The 13,587-nt window shown below is 32.0% G+C and overlaps 1 protein-coding gene and 1 pseudogene across 5 annotated transcripts in view; both read left to right on the top strand.

Moving 5' to 3' along the window:
• LOC141546229 (V-type proton ATPase subunit E 1-like) overlaps positions 1–8,948 on the top strand; it is a 46,863-nt pseudogene extending 37,915 nt beyond the window's left edge.
• Positions 1–13,587, top strand: part of SORCS2 (sortilin related VPS10 domain containing receptor 2) — a 1,204,963-nt gene that overhangs the window by 664,894 nt on the left and 526,482 nt on the right. The gene's annotated exons all lie outside the window — the stretch shown is intronic.

Below are 13,587 nucleotides of genomic sequence, written 5' to 3' on the forward strand. Positions count from 1 at the left end.
TTCTTTGGCAAAATGGTGTCATGCGTGGGTTAAAAGTTTGAGAAGGCCCTGATTTAATTTAACATTTATTTTATAAATAGAGAGTTAAGTGATTTATTCAAGTGCACATGAGTAAACAGGAGAGCTAGAGCCCGAATCCAGGTTCTCTGACTCCAGGACTAGTGTTCTGTATTATTATTCCTTGGCACCCCTCACCTCAAACCCCCCTCCTCCCAGCAAGTATTGCCTCCTCTTTTCCTTGTTCCAGGATGAATTAAAACTAGAAGACAGAGATATTCATTCACAAGAAGTCTTAGACTTGGTCTACTTGGCCTCCTAAGACCAAATTAGGTGTTAATAGTGATGTTGGTGATGATGAATCAGATTTCAATGCCATATAAGACCTTCTTAAACAGTTTTCCAAAATTTGAAAACACTTCTTTGTAATATTGTAAGTTCCCCATGAATAAGGGTCTCCAGTAAGTGATTTCTGCTATGATGAGGACAGGACCACATGTTATCTTAGTTCTCTTCCAATTGTAATAACATCTTATATTTATATCCAAGCATAAAATATTCCAGTTTCAGTTCCAAACTACCACAGTAAAGCAAATATTTCAGTAAAGTAAATCACATTAATTTTTTTTTGTTTCCCAGTGCATATAAAATTTATATTTAATCTATACTGTGATCTATTAAGTATGTAGTATTGTTACATCTTAAAGATATACTTATTTTAATTAAAAATAATTTATTGATAAAAATATTAACTATCGCATTAATCTTCAGGAAGTCATAATTTTTTTTGCTGCTGGATGATCTTAACTTGATATTGATAGCTGCTGATTTCACAGTGGGGGTTGTTGAAGGTTGGAGTAGCTGTGGCAACTTTTTAAAATTTTAATTTTTAAAAATAAAACAACAATGAATATTGCTCACAATCGATTGACTCTTCCTTTTACTTCAACACTTAGAAGCCATTAAAGGATTATAAATTGACCCAATCTCAGCAATGTAATGTCTCAGGGAATAGGGAAGCTGCAGGAGAGAGGAATAGACAGGGAGCAGTCACAACATAAATTTTTATCTACTAAGTTTGCCATCTTATATGGAACAATTTATGGTTCTCCAAAACAATTACAATAGTATCTTGAAGATTACTGATCACAGAACACCATAACAGATACAATTATAATGAAAAATTTTGGAATATTGTGAGAATTATAAAAATATAACACAGAGAAATGATATAAGCACATTCTATTGGAAAATATAGCTCTAATAGACATGTTCATTGCAGAATTGTCACAAACACTAAATTTGTAAAAAAAGAACAAAAATTAAAAAAAAAACTGTAATATCTGTGAAGCACAACAAAGTGAAGTGCAATAAAACAAGCATCTGTCTTTAGGGAATATTAATATTATTTTCTGTGGTTCACACAAGTGAAAAATGAGGTCTATTGAATACAAATAATATACCCAGGTTTTATAGATATGTATTAGCTCCATATGTGTATGTACATATATATTTATATATATGTATATATATTTAACAGTGACATCTGATTGATTAATCTAGAGTGTTAATGAAGTGTTTTAACCTCAGAAATGGAAGTTTAATTATCCTTCCTTTCTTTTAATTTTCAGGTACTTATTTAAGAATCCAACAAAAGATACAAAACATAAACAAGCACACACACTCATATCTCAATAAAAGATACATTTTATACAGACTATGAACAACTGAACAAAACTAAGAATCAGGAATTAGAAACAAGGTGTTCTGACATTACTTTTTTAATGTTGCCAATAATATCTTTTTGAAAATATTTATTTTCTTAAAATTTTGAGCTCAGAAGTCTTTTCCTCCCATTCATCTCCATTCATTAAGAAGATAAGAAATATGATATCAGCTCAACTTGTGAAGTCATGCAAAATGTTTTCATAGTAATCCTGTCACACACAAAAAGACAAAACCAAAACCAAATCAACCAGAAATGCAAGCAAGCAAGCAAGCAAACAAACAAAACCACCCAACAATAAAATACATGAAACAATGGGGAGGGGGGGAGTGTGTTTCCATCTGCACTTAGTTTATCAGGATTTTTCGTTATCTGGTCTTTAGAATTGTTTTGAGTCATTGTCTTGATCAGAATACCTAAGTCATTCACAGTTGATTTATTATTACAATATTGCCTTTACTGTATACAATGTTTTCTTGGTTCAGCTTACCTCACTTTTCATCAACTAATATGTCTTCCCACAGTTTTCTGAAACTACCTTGCTCCTAACTTTTTATAATACAATAGTATTCCTTCACAATGGCATACCACACTTGTTGAGCCATTCCTCAATTTATGGGCATCTCAATTTATAATTCTTGGCCACCACAAAAAGAATTGTGATAAATATTTCTGAGTATGCAGGTCCTTTTGCCTTTTCTATTATCTTTTTGGGATAGTAGTGGTGTTGCTAGATCAAAGGGCATGCAGAATTTTATAGCCTTTTGAGAATAGTTTTAAATTATTTTCCAGAATGATTGAATCAGTTTTCTATTCTACCAAAAGAACATTAGTATTTCAATTTTTTCACATAAAATCTTTCTTTTTTCCTTTTCTTTCATGTTAGTTCTGAGGTACTTAAATTTGCATTTCTCTTATCAATATTGATGTTGGAGCATTTTATGTGATTATTCATAGCTTTTATTTCTTTTGATAACATCATATTTTGGCTATTTTCAATTAAGAAAGGGTTCTTAATTTTATAAATTTGATTCAGTTCTGTCTATAAGTAATAAATGGAGTCTTTATCCAAGAAACTTGTCTAAAATTTTTTTCCATTCTATTTCTTAAGTCAGTACCAGATTGTTTTTTGAATATCACTGCTTTGTATTATAGTTTGAAATCTGATAGTGTTGTCACCATCCTTCACATTGTTTTTCTTTGATTTCATTGATATTTTTGAACTTTTGTTCATCTATATTAATTTTCTACCTCTATAAAATTATTTGGTGGTTTGATATGTGATTGAATAAATAAATTGATTTTGTTGGCAAGAATGTGGGATTTTGTCATTTCCTTCTCTAGTTCATTTTACAAATGAGGAAAATAAGGGAAACAGGGTTAAATGACTTATCTAGGATCACATAGCTACTAAGTATCTCAAGCCACCTAGCTGCCCGGATTTATTCTATGTGCCATTAGCATTTCTCCAATTCATTGGATCTGCCTTTATGTGAAAATTGTTTTGTAACTGTGTTCATATAGTTACTTTGTTGGTATTGTCAGGTAGACTCCGCAATATTTTATGTTGTCTATTATTATTTTACATTTAATTTTCCATTGGATTTTGTTGGTAACACATAGAAATGTTGATGATTAATGTTAGTTTATATTACATCCTGCAACTTTGTTAAAGTTAATTGTTTCAATTCATTGTATTTTCTTTTTTAGTTGATTTTCTAAGGTTCTCTGAGTATACTATCATTTTATCTACAAAGAATCAAAGTCCACTGTTGACTATCTTTTTTCTTGTCTTATTGCTAAAGCTAGAATTTCTTTTTTTTTTTTTTTTAATTTTTTTTTATTATATATATATATATTTTATAATATTATCCCTTGTATTCATTTTTCCAAATTACCCCCCCTCCCTTATTCCCTCCCCCCGACGACAGGCAATACCATACATTTTACATGTGTTACAATATAGTCTAAGTACAATACATGTGTGTGAATATCATTTTCTTGTTGCACAATAAACATTAGAATCCGAAGGTACATGCAACCTGGGCAGACAGATATTAGTGCTAACAATTTACATTCCCCTCCCAGTAAAGCTAGAATTTCTAAGACAATATTGAACAATAGTGAACAATAGAACATCCTTGCTCTACTTCTGATTTTATTGGAAAGATTTTATCCTCATTATAAATAATTCTTTATCTTGGTTTTGTTTAGATCTTTTTAAAAAAATCATTTTAAGACGTATTCCATTTATTCCTATACTTTCCAGTATTTGTAATAAGAATGGATATTTTTATATCAAAAAGATTTTTCTGCATTTGCTGTGATAATATGATTTTTGTTGTTTTTGGTTTTTTATGTCCATTATGCTCATATTTATTCCTTATTCAACCAAACTTGTGTTCCTGGCAAAAATCTGATCATTGTGTATTATTTTGTGATATTTTGTTGTAGTCTTCTTGCCAGTATTTTACTCATTTTTTTCATCACTATTCAATAGGGAAATTGTCCATATTTTTCTTTTATTTGTTTTTGGTTTTTGTTTTTTTATATTCTCCCTGGTTTACACATCAAAGTTATATTTATGTTATAAAAGGAATTTGTTAGCCCAAATTACTTACACAATGACAACTAATTTGCCATTACTTACACTTTTTTTCCCCCAAATATAGTATCAGTTTGAATTATTCCTTAAATATTTGGTATAATTCATTTGTAAATCTACCTAGTTCAGAAAATTTTTCATATGGAGATTATTTGTGGTTTGCTCAATATCCTTTTGTAAAATAGGATTATTTAGTATTCTATTTCCTAAGTAGTCTATTTCCTGTGCTGGGCAATTTACATTTTTGTAAATATTTATCCTTTAGATAAGTATTAGTGGCATATAATGCTGGCAAAATAACTCAACAATTGCTTTAATTACATCTTCATTGCAATTCACTGTTTTTATTTTTGATACTGGTAATTTGGTTTTCTTTCTTTCTTTCTTTCTTTCTTTCTTTCTTTCTTTCTTTCTTTCTTTCTTTCTTTCTTTCTTTCTTTCTTTCTTTCTTTCTTTCTTTCTTTCTTTCTGAAAATCAAATTAACCAATGATTTATCTTTTATCGTTTCTACCCGTATAAAACTAGCTCCTTGTTCTATTTAGTAATAATTCATTGCTTATTTTTTTAACTTTTAAATTTTTACTCTCTTTTAATTTTCAGGATTTCTATTTTGGTGTTTAATTGAGAATTGAGAATTTATATTTTGTTACTATAATTTGTCACTTTTACTTGCATGCTGAAATTATTGTTCTGTTCTTTCTTTTATTAATGTATGTGATGTATATATTTAGAGATATACATTTCCCCCTAATACTGCCTAAGCTATATCCAACAAATTTTGATTTGTTCTCTCCTTATTGTCACTCTCTTTAATGAATTTATTGATTGTATGATTTGTTTTTTATCCACCCATTGTTTAGAATTAGATTTAGTTTCTTATTAATTTTTAATCTATGTTTCCATGACCTTTTATTGAATGTAATTTTTATTGCATCTGAAAAGGGTATAGTAAATGTCTTTTTTTTTTTTTTTTTCATTTCACTGAAAGGGTTTTAGATACTAATATAATCAGTTTTTGTTAAGGTGTCATCTATAGCTAAGGGGAAAAGAAAAAAAAATAAAGGTATATTTCTTTACTTCCCCATTCAGTTTTTTTTCCAGAGATTTGTCTTATCTAATCTTCCAAAATTCTATTCCTTTCCTAAATTTATTTTTCATTTATTTTATGGTTAGATTTATCTAGCACTGAGAGGCAAAACTTTAAGTCCCCTACTAGCATAGTTTTATTGTCTATTTCCTCCTATAATTCGTTCAACTTTTCTTTTAAGAATATGTATGCTGTAACATTTGGTTGCATTGAAATTGCTTCATTGTATATGATGCTTTTACCAAGATGTAGTTTTTCTAATATCTTTTCATTAGGCTTATTTTTATTTTCACTTTATCTAAGATTATGATTGTTGTTCTTAATGTTTTTACTTCACCTGAAGCATAATAGATTCTGTTTCATCCCCTCATTTTAACTCTGCATGTGTTTCTATTTTAAGTGTATTTTTTCTTTTTGTAAGCAATATATTGCTGGATTCTGATTTCTGATCCTTTCTGCTGTTTGCTTCTATTTTATGGATGAGCCCATCTGATTTACATTTGTGGTTATGATTCCAAATTGCACATTTTTCCTATTTGCTTTTCTTCTGTTTCTACTTCTCTCTCTTTGTATTCTCTTCCACCTTAAAAGTATATTTTGCTTATGACTAGTGTCTTTCTTATTCTATCCTCCCTTTTATGACTCCCTCTTTCTCTCATACTTTTCCCTTGCTACTTCCCTGTTAAATAAGACAGATTTCCACACTTAATTGTGTGGTGTGTGTGTGTGTGTGTGTGTGTGTGTTTTCTTTCAATCAGTTTCAGAAAGAACGAAGTTAAAAGCATTGCCTGCTTCCTACCCCCAACTCTAGCCGATTTCCCCTCTAGTATATGAAAGCTTTTCCTTATGTGTCTTTTATGTAAGATAGTTTTTCCCCTTCTTTCCCTCTTCCTCCTTTTTCTTGTGCATCATTTTTTCTTACCTAATCATTTAAAAATATCATTGCAATGTAACAGATTCACTCCTGTGCCCTGTCTATTTAGTCTTTCTAACTGCCTAAATAATGATAAAGATCTTAAAGGGTTAGATGTATCATGTTGCCATATAAGAATGTAAACAGTTTAACCTTGTTGAATCTCTTATGACTTCTCTTTCATGTTTACATATTTATGCTTTTCTTGAGCCTTGTATTTGAAAGTCACAGTTTCTATTCAGGTCTGATATTTTAAACATGAATGCTTAAAAGTCTTCCCCCCCCCCCCGAAATATCCTTTTTTCCTCTGATGAATTATAACCAATTCTGTTGGGGCTGGTGGTTCTTGGCTCCTTTACCTCTAAAATGCCCTTCACTTTTTTAACTTGGTAGGTGCTAAATCTTGACTCTATTGTATTTGAATGGTTTCTTTCTGAGTATTTGACATATTTTTTGTTTGAGCTGAAAACTCTGGAATTTGGCTGTAATATAATTTGACTGTCATATAAATTGTCACCAATGGATCTCTTTCAGCAATAGATTATTTCAATTTCTCTTTTACTCTCTGGAATGTCAAATTAGTTTTTCTTTATAATTTCTTGGAATACAATATCTAAGCATCTTCTTTTGATCATGGCTCTCAGGCTAATTATTCTCAAATGATCTTTTCTTGATTTGTTTTCTAGGGCAGTTGTTTTTTGATGACATATTTCAAATTTTCTTTTTTTTTTTTTTTTTTTTTTGACTTCATTTTATTGTTTTTGAATGTCTTAATGTGATTTGCTTCCACATTATTTTCCTTACTGAACATATGTATTTTCTTAGCCATTTGTCTACTTCTACTTTTTTTTTTTTCCCCAGAGGCAATTGCGGTTAAGTGACTTGCCCAAGATCATACAGCTAGGAAGTGTTAAATGTCTGAGGCCACATTTGAACTCAGATCCTCCTGACTTCAGGGCTGGTGCTCTATCCACTGTGAGACATAACTGAAAAATGAAATTTTTGTACCTCTTTTACCAAGCTGTTAATTGTCTTTTCATTATTTTCTTGCATTGCTTTCATTTCTCTCCTCCCATTTTTATTCTATCATTCTTATATGAATTTGAAAAATCACTTTTAATATTTAAAGGAATCATTGTTTTGCTTGTATTAAATTCACTCTTTTTTCATTGAAGCTTTGCTTGTAGCTTTTTTGACACACTTGTCTTCTTTTGAGTTAGTGTCTTAATTTTTTTTTTTTTTTTCACCATAAAATCTTTCTGTGGTTGGGTTCTGGGGTTTGCTCATTTTTTTAGGCTATTTCATGACTTTGAGTTTTAAAATTTGACTCTGTTCTCAGAGTGGACTGAGGATAACAGCGTGTCAAGATCTAGATTTTTTCAAATTGTTTTTTTAAGAACTAGCTCTAGGAGTCTGGAAGTTTTTGATGCTTCCATTCCCTGGATGCTCTTCCCCATACCTTGTCCTGTTAATCTCATAGATTTTCATAGTTTCAATGATCACTTCTAACCTTAATGAATTTCACTCCAGAATTCTCATCATGTCTCACCAAAAGTCAGATAAACTTTAAATTTGTATGTCTTATAGGCATCTCAAACTCAACATGCTGAAAATGGAATTTATTCTTCTATTCTTTAAACTTCCTCCTCTTCTAAAAATCAGAATTTCTATTAAGAGGATCCCAAAATCATCTTCTCTTTCTCCCTGTTCCACACCTACTATAGCTGATTGATCATTCTCTTGTCATAGTTACCTAAAAAAAGTGATTTGGAAGAAAAACCAGAGCACTTAGCTTTCCCAGCTGTTTCATCTTCTGCTGGTACTCAGAAGCTGACAACTCAGTGTAGGAGTAGCTGCTGTCACCACAGCTCTGGGTGACACAGGCATTCAAAAGCAGATCAAACAAAAGATGTTTTTCATTGAACAGGAAGCAAATGAGAAGGCCAAAGAAATAGACACAGAGAAGGGTTCAACATTTAGAAAGGTCTGCTTGTGCAAACATCAGAGAATGAAGATAATGGGATATTATGAGAAAAATGAGAAACAAATTGAGCAGCAGAAGAAAATTCAGATGGCCAATTTGATGAATCAGGAAAGATTGAAAGTCCTCAGAGCCAGAAATGACTTTATCAGAAATTACTTACTAAGTGAAGCAAAAGAAAAAACAAAACAAAACAAAAGAACTCTTCAAAGTAGTAAAAGATACAACCAGCTATCAAGTGCATTTGGATAGTCTGGTCCTTCAAGATTTTTACGAGTTCCTGGAGCCATGAATGATTGTGCACTAGAAGAAAGATGATTTTTCTCTACTCAAGGTTGCAATGCAAAAACCAATTGTTTTGTAAAAGAGCACAAAAGAAGATGTTGTCCAAGTGGATCAGAAGGCATACTTTCCAGAGGAAATAGCTGCAGATATTTAGATTTATAATGGCAATCATAAAATAAAAGCTTCTAATATTCTAGAAAGTAGATTGAATCTTACAGACCAACAAATGATACCCGAAGTCCATGGGGACATGTTTGGTGTTAATACCAGCAGGAAATTTTTAGACTAAGGCTCTGATGAGGCTCTACATTCTGAGGACAAAAGAAGTGTTTATCAGTTGTATGGTTTCTGTGATCTGCCTTAGATTACAGTGAGTTGTGTGTGAAGTATGTAATAGCCTCTTTGTATTTGATTTCTATTACTTTAACATGCATTTATTTCACCATTATTAGTATAGCCCATGCTAATTATTTGGCTTAGAGTGTTTCCCCATTTATATCTGTGATTTAAAAACCTAAGTTATGAATATGTTTTATTTATTAATGTAAAAGATATTTGGACCAAACTATAATCATCTCTTACTTAGGTTATTAACAGATTGGAGAGATGAGGTGAAATGTTTAAGTATTATATGGGAAAGAATAGCTTTATACTTACTTTAGAGCATTTATTTTATAAATTACTACATTTCCTATTAATTTTTTAAGTCTATGTCACATTTTACTTTCTGATCTCCTATACTATAGAAATATCGTACATTTTAGTGAGGCATTCTAAGATATTTGGTAGGAAAATATTTTTTATTCAGTTTAGCCAAACTTGTAGTTATGGTAGATTTGCATTCAAGAGCATGTAACCATGTTAGCACCATTCTTTACTGCTACAATAGTCTTAGGATGTGTGGGGAAGACTTGGCTTTTGTAGTCTTTTCTTCTTGGGGAATGAAAACATTTATAAACTCATTTTATCCTCATCGCAGACACAGGAAATGCTGAAGAATTATGGCTAAGGCAAAACTAAATAATTTCTCCAAGATTTCTCCATTGATGGTAGAAGAACTTAAAACCCAAATCAGCTTTCATTTATTCATAAAAAGTAAATAATGCTATGAAGAAACTTGTAATTGGGAACAGGGAAAGAATAACTCTTGTATTCATTTTTCTCCTCTCCAGTTAGAGTGCTTCCACCATATTCAGTTCTCATCATTTCTCACCTTAACTCTGCTCTTCCAGTCATGTCTGGATACATCTAATTATAATATCTTCTGTCCTACATCTTCCCATTTTCTCCTCAAAAATACTATGAGATATTTTATCAAAGGTGACTTGGATCCACATCATTCTTTTCATTTACTTTAAGAATCCTGTCAAAACAGGAAATGAGACTAATGTGAAATGTCCTTTTCTTGATAAAGCCATGCTGGTATTTTGTAATCACCTTTTCCTTTCTATATGTTCACAAGCCATCTCTTCAATGATCTCTTCTAGAATTTTCAATACAATTAGTTAAGTGTAAAGGGCTGAAACTCTTGAGTTTCACCTCTCTGAGGTGGGACAACAGAGCACTTAAAGCCAATTACTGATTGGATAATACTCTAATAGAGTATTATCTAATAGAGTATGCTTGGAACATGGCCCTTCCCACTATCCTGTGCTGGCTCAATCTTTTGGTGTATACAGAGAATTGTAGGAGGGACTAGGGGGTGGAGTAAAACTAGCCAGAGTCCCTTCTGGGCAGAAGGGGAAGAGGTGAGGTCCCGGAAATCCAGTGTGTCCATTTCCTTCACTTCTACCACTAAAGATCAACAATAAAGACCTAGGACTTTTGTTTTTCCTGACTCCAGCTGATTCTTAGGTATTCAGAGTGCTAATGCAATCATCACAGTTAAGCTTTGTGATTTATAATTTTTAAGTTTTATATATATATATATATATATATATATATATATATATATATATATATATATATATATATTTAAATTGAAGTATTGTCTCATACAATTTTAGTTGGTGGAATTCTCACCACACACTTCCCCTTCATCTTTTAAGTATTCAGGAATTATATCTGCCAGATACCTCAGGACCAAAACATCTACTCCATCTGGATCAAAGAACCTAAGCACTATGCTGTTATCACTTTACTTATTTTGGGTCATGTGTCCAGTGGCAAGATAGAAGTCAAGATGAGTAGGGATGACCCAAGATACAATGATCTTGATGTATTCTCTATCTGACCAAGCCTGAGTACTCCACAGCACTTTCTTTAGCCACTGGAAGAAAATTGTTCTTTTCCTCAACAAGATATCTTTATGCTTGAGTAAGTATTCCTCTAACTCAATGATGGGTTTGAGACCCTCCAGTTACCCTTAACCAGTTTGGTCTATCTGGCAAGCTTGGGTATAGCTGTTATAACATGCTACAGCTTTTTGGAGTCTAAGATAAGAGTTGGTGACAGTTGGAAATTAAGATGGGCAAGCAGTGCTGAAAAGACTTGGAAAGCCTTCTCGCCAAAGATAGTAGTCCTCCATGAATTCCCAAGATATAAGAGAATAAATTTGATGATTCTGCACCACTTTGTTTCACTTAAATCAAATTCACACACCAGTTATCTAATCATAATCTACTACTTCATCTCCCATAAAGTCCTGTGGTAGTAGGTGAACGACAAAGTAGCAGGTGTGGACATACTGGGAGCTGTAGTCACAATCCTGGCCCAGGGCATTTGGTTATCTTTTCACTGGACTGAAGCAGAACTAGGATTCTGCAACTCTATAGGTGTCTAAATTAATTTTTTAAGGACTGTTCTGCTTATCTGGCAGAAGAAATGGGTAAGAAAATGTACCTTTAAAAGTGTCTGCTTCATACAAACCTTAGTCTGCTTACCATGGGAATTAGGAATTCCATCCTTCCCATGTCAAAACACACACAAAAACATTTTAAAGGTGATTCTATTTATTATCACTATCTGAAAGGTACACACACTTATGGACAACATGAAATGTAATAGAAGAAAACATGAACTGCACAAATCTAGAGCCACTTCCACTCTAAATATTCTTAGAGACTATTTATGCCTTATCTATGGCAATGTCTTTCAAACTCAAATTGGACTGATTAGCCACAGCCAAACACACCAGACTCTGACTCCAATATTGTGAAGTTATTGATCTTTAAAAATGTAGGGATGAACAACTTGTCTGGGGATAAACCTCCTTATAGCAATTTTTGTTCTGTCACTTCTAGTGCAAATGACATTTTCCTTTACAGAAAAAAAAAAATAGTTGCAAAATAAATATTGAGCAGCTTTGTTGTCAGGTATCACTGCATACATCTCTAGCAAAGTTCATATACCTTCTTTGCCCTTCATTGTTGTTGATGTTGTTGTTTTGTTTTGTTTTTTGATAAAACTTTTGAAAATTCCCATCTTGTTCTACATATTTTCTTTTACCAGTCTCAGTTCATTTGGAATGATAATACTTCAATTATTATTCTTATTTTATTTTAAAAATATTGTGTATTTATCGTCTGTTGTTTGAATTTATTTCATCTTTAAAAAAAAAAAATCTAAGTTTGCACCACTTTGCTTCACTTAAATCAAATTCTCAATACCTCCATGTCTGTCAAATCTCATTTCCTACTTCTTTGGAATTGCTTGCTTTTGTTTCTTCACAATTTCATTCTTTAGCATCCCCATCCCTCCTGGGTTCACTTGCCCTGTAGCACTTTTCTCCATGGGATCCTATCTTTTGCATGCTTTGAAATCTGCTTTTTCACAATCCATAGATTAGGTCTTAACCCTTGTCAGACTGTGCTCAATTTCTTCCTTCTTTATCAAAAACCCTAGGAGGGAGTGTATCTACCCCCCAGGGTTTCCATTATTCCATTATTACTACCAACAACAGTGAGAATCAGATCTAAAATCTAGGAGCTACCCCGCCTTCACACCACACACACTTCATTTACATTTTAAGAATAGAATCAATAAAATAAGACAAAAAAGATAATTTCTTATTTAGTTCCTTTACTAGCACTCCATTCTCCCTAAAGACTTGGAGTGTGGGGAGAACTTCTTTGATTTTGCTCACTCTCTACTCCAGGAGGGAGCTCAGTCTAAGCTTGGAACACAACACAGGCAACACCTACCAAGCTACAAATATGATCATCACACATTCAATGCAAATTTTTATATTAAAAACCCCTACTCTTCATAATAGTTGAGACTTACAATCTTTTTTTTTATGTGTTGTCAATTCAACTCTAAGCACCTGGTCAAAATTTTACTTAAAAACAATACCTCTTCATAACTTCATGACTCAAATAATTCATTCAACTTTCTTCCCTTGGTGTCAAAACAAAAAATAAAGTTATATTTAACATTTGTATTGTGCTTGAAGGTATACAAAACATTTAATATATGTTGTCTCATTTGATCATCACAATAACCCTGTAAAGTAAATATTATTATTATCCCCACTTTAGAGATGAAGAAGTTGAGACATAGATGGGTTTAAGGGATTTCTCCAAGTTCACAGTTTCTGAAGCCTTCCTGACTCAAAGTCCAACATTATTCATTGAACCTCCTAGCAGCCTAAAGTTACCATATTAATACCATACTTCTCCTTTCATCTTGCACCAATTTCTTTTGTGAATATTCAATTTATCTACCTTATTCAACAATGTACTTATACATTTTCTTGATACTCAAATTTTTCAATTTTCCTTTTCTAAATTCCCTTGCTTTGCTTGCCCAACTATCATCTTTTTTCTTCTTGAAGCTTCCGCTTTATTTCTGCTCCTTAATCCTTCTTCATTGTCTTTAATCCTTTTATAAACTATTTATTTATCCCTGATCCCACTCCTCTTTCATTCTTTCAGTAGAATCTGGAAGAAATATATGACTTGAAATAAGGTTTATTACATTTTCCTCAATTTCCTCCAATTTCACTATATTTATCATTTATTCAGCCTCTGACCAATTCACTTATCTGGACTC

The sequence above is a fragment of the Sminthopsis crassicaudata genome, chromosome 6 (assembly GCF_048593235.1).
Source record: "Sminthopsis crassicaudata isolate SCR6 chromosome 6, ASM4859323v1, whole genome shotgun sequence".
Taxonomy (NCBI): domain Eukaryota; kingdom Metazoa; phylum Chordata; class Mammalia; order Dasyuromorphia; family Dasyuridae; genus Sminthopsis; species Sminthopsis crassicaudata.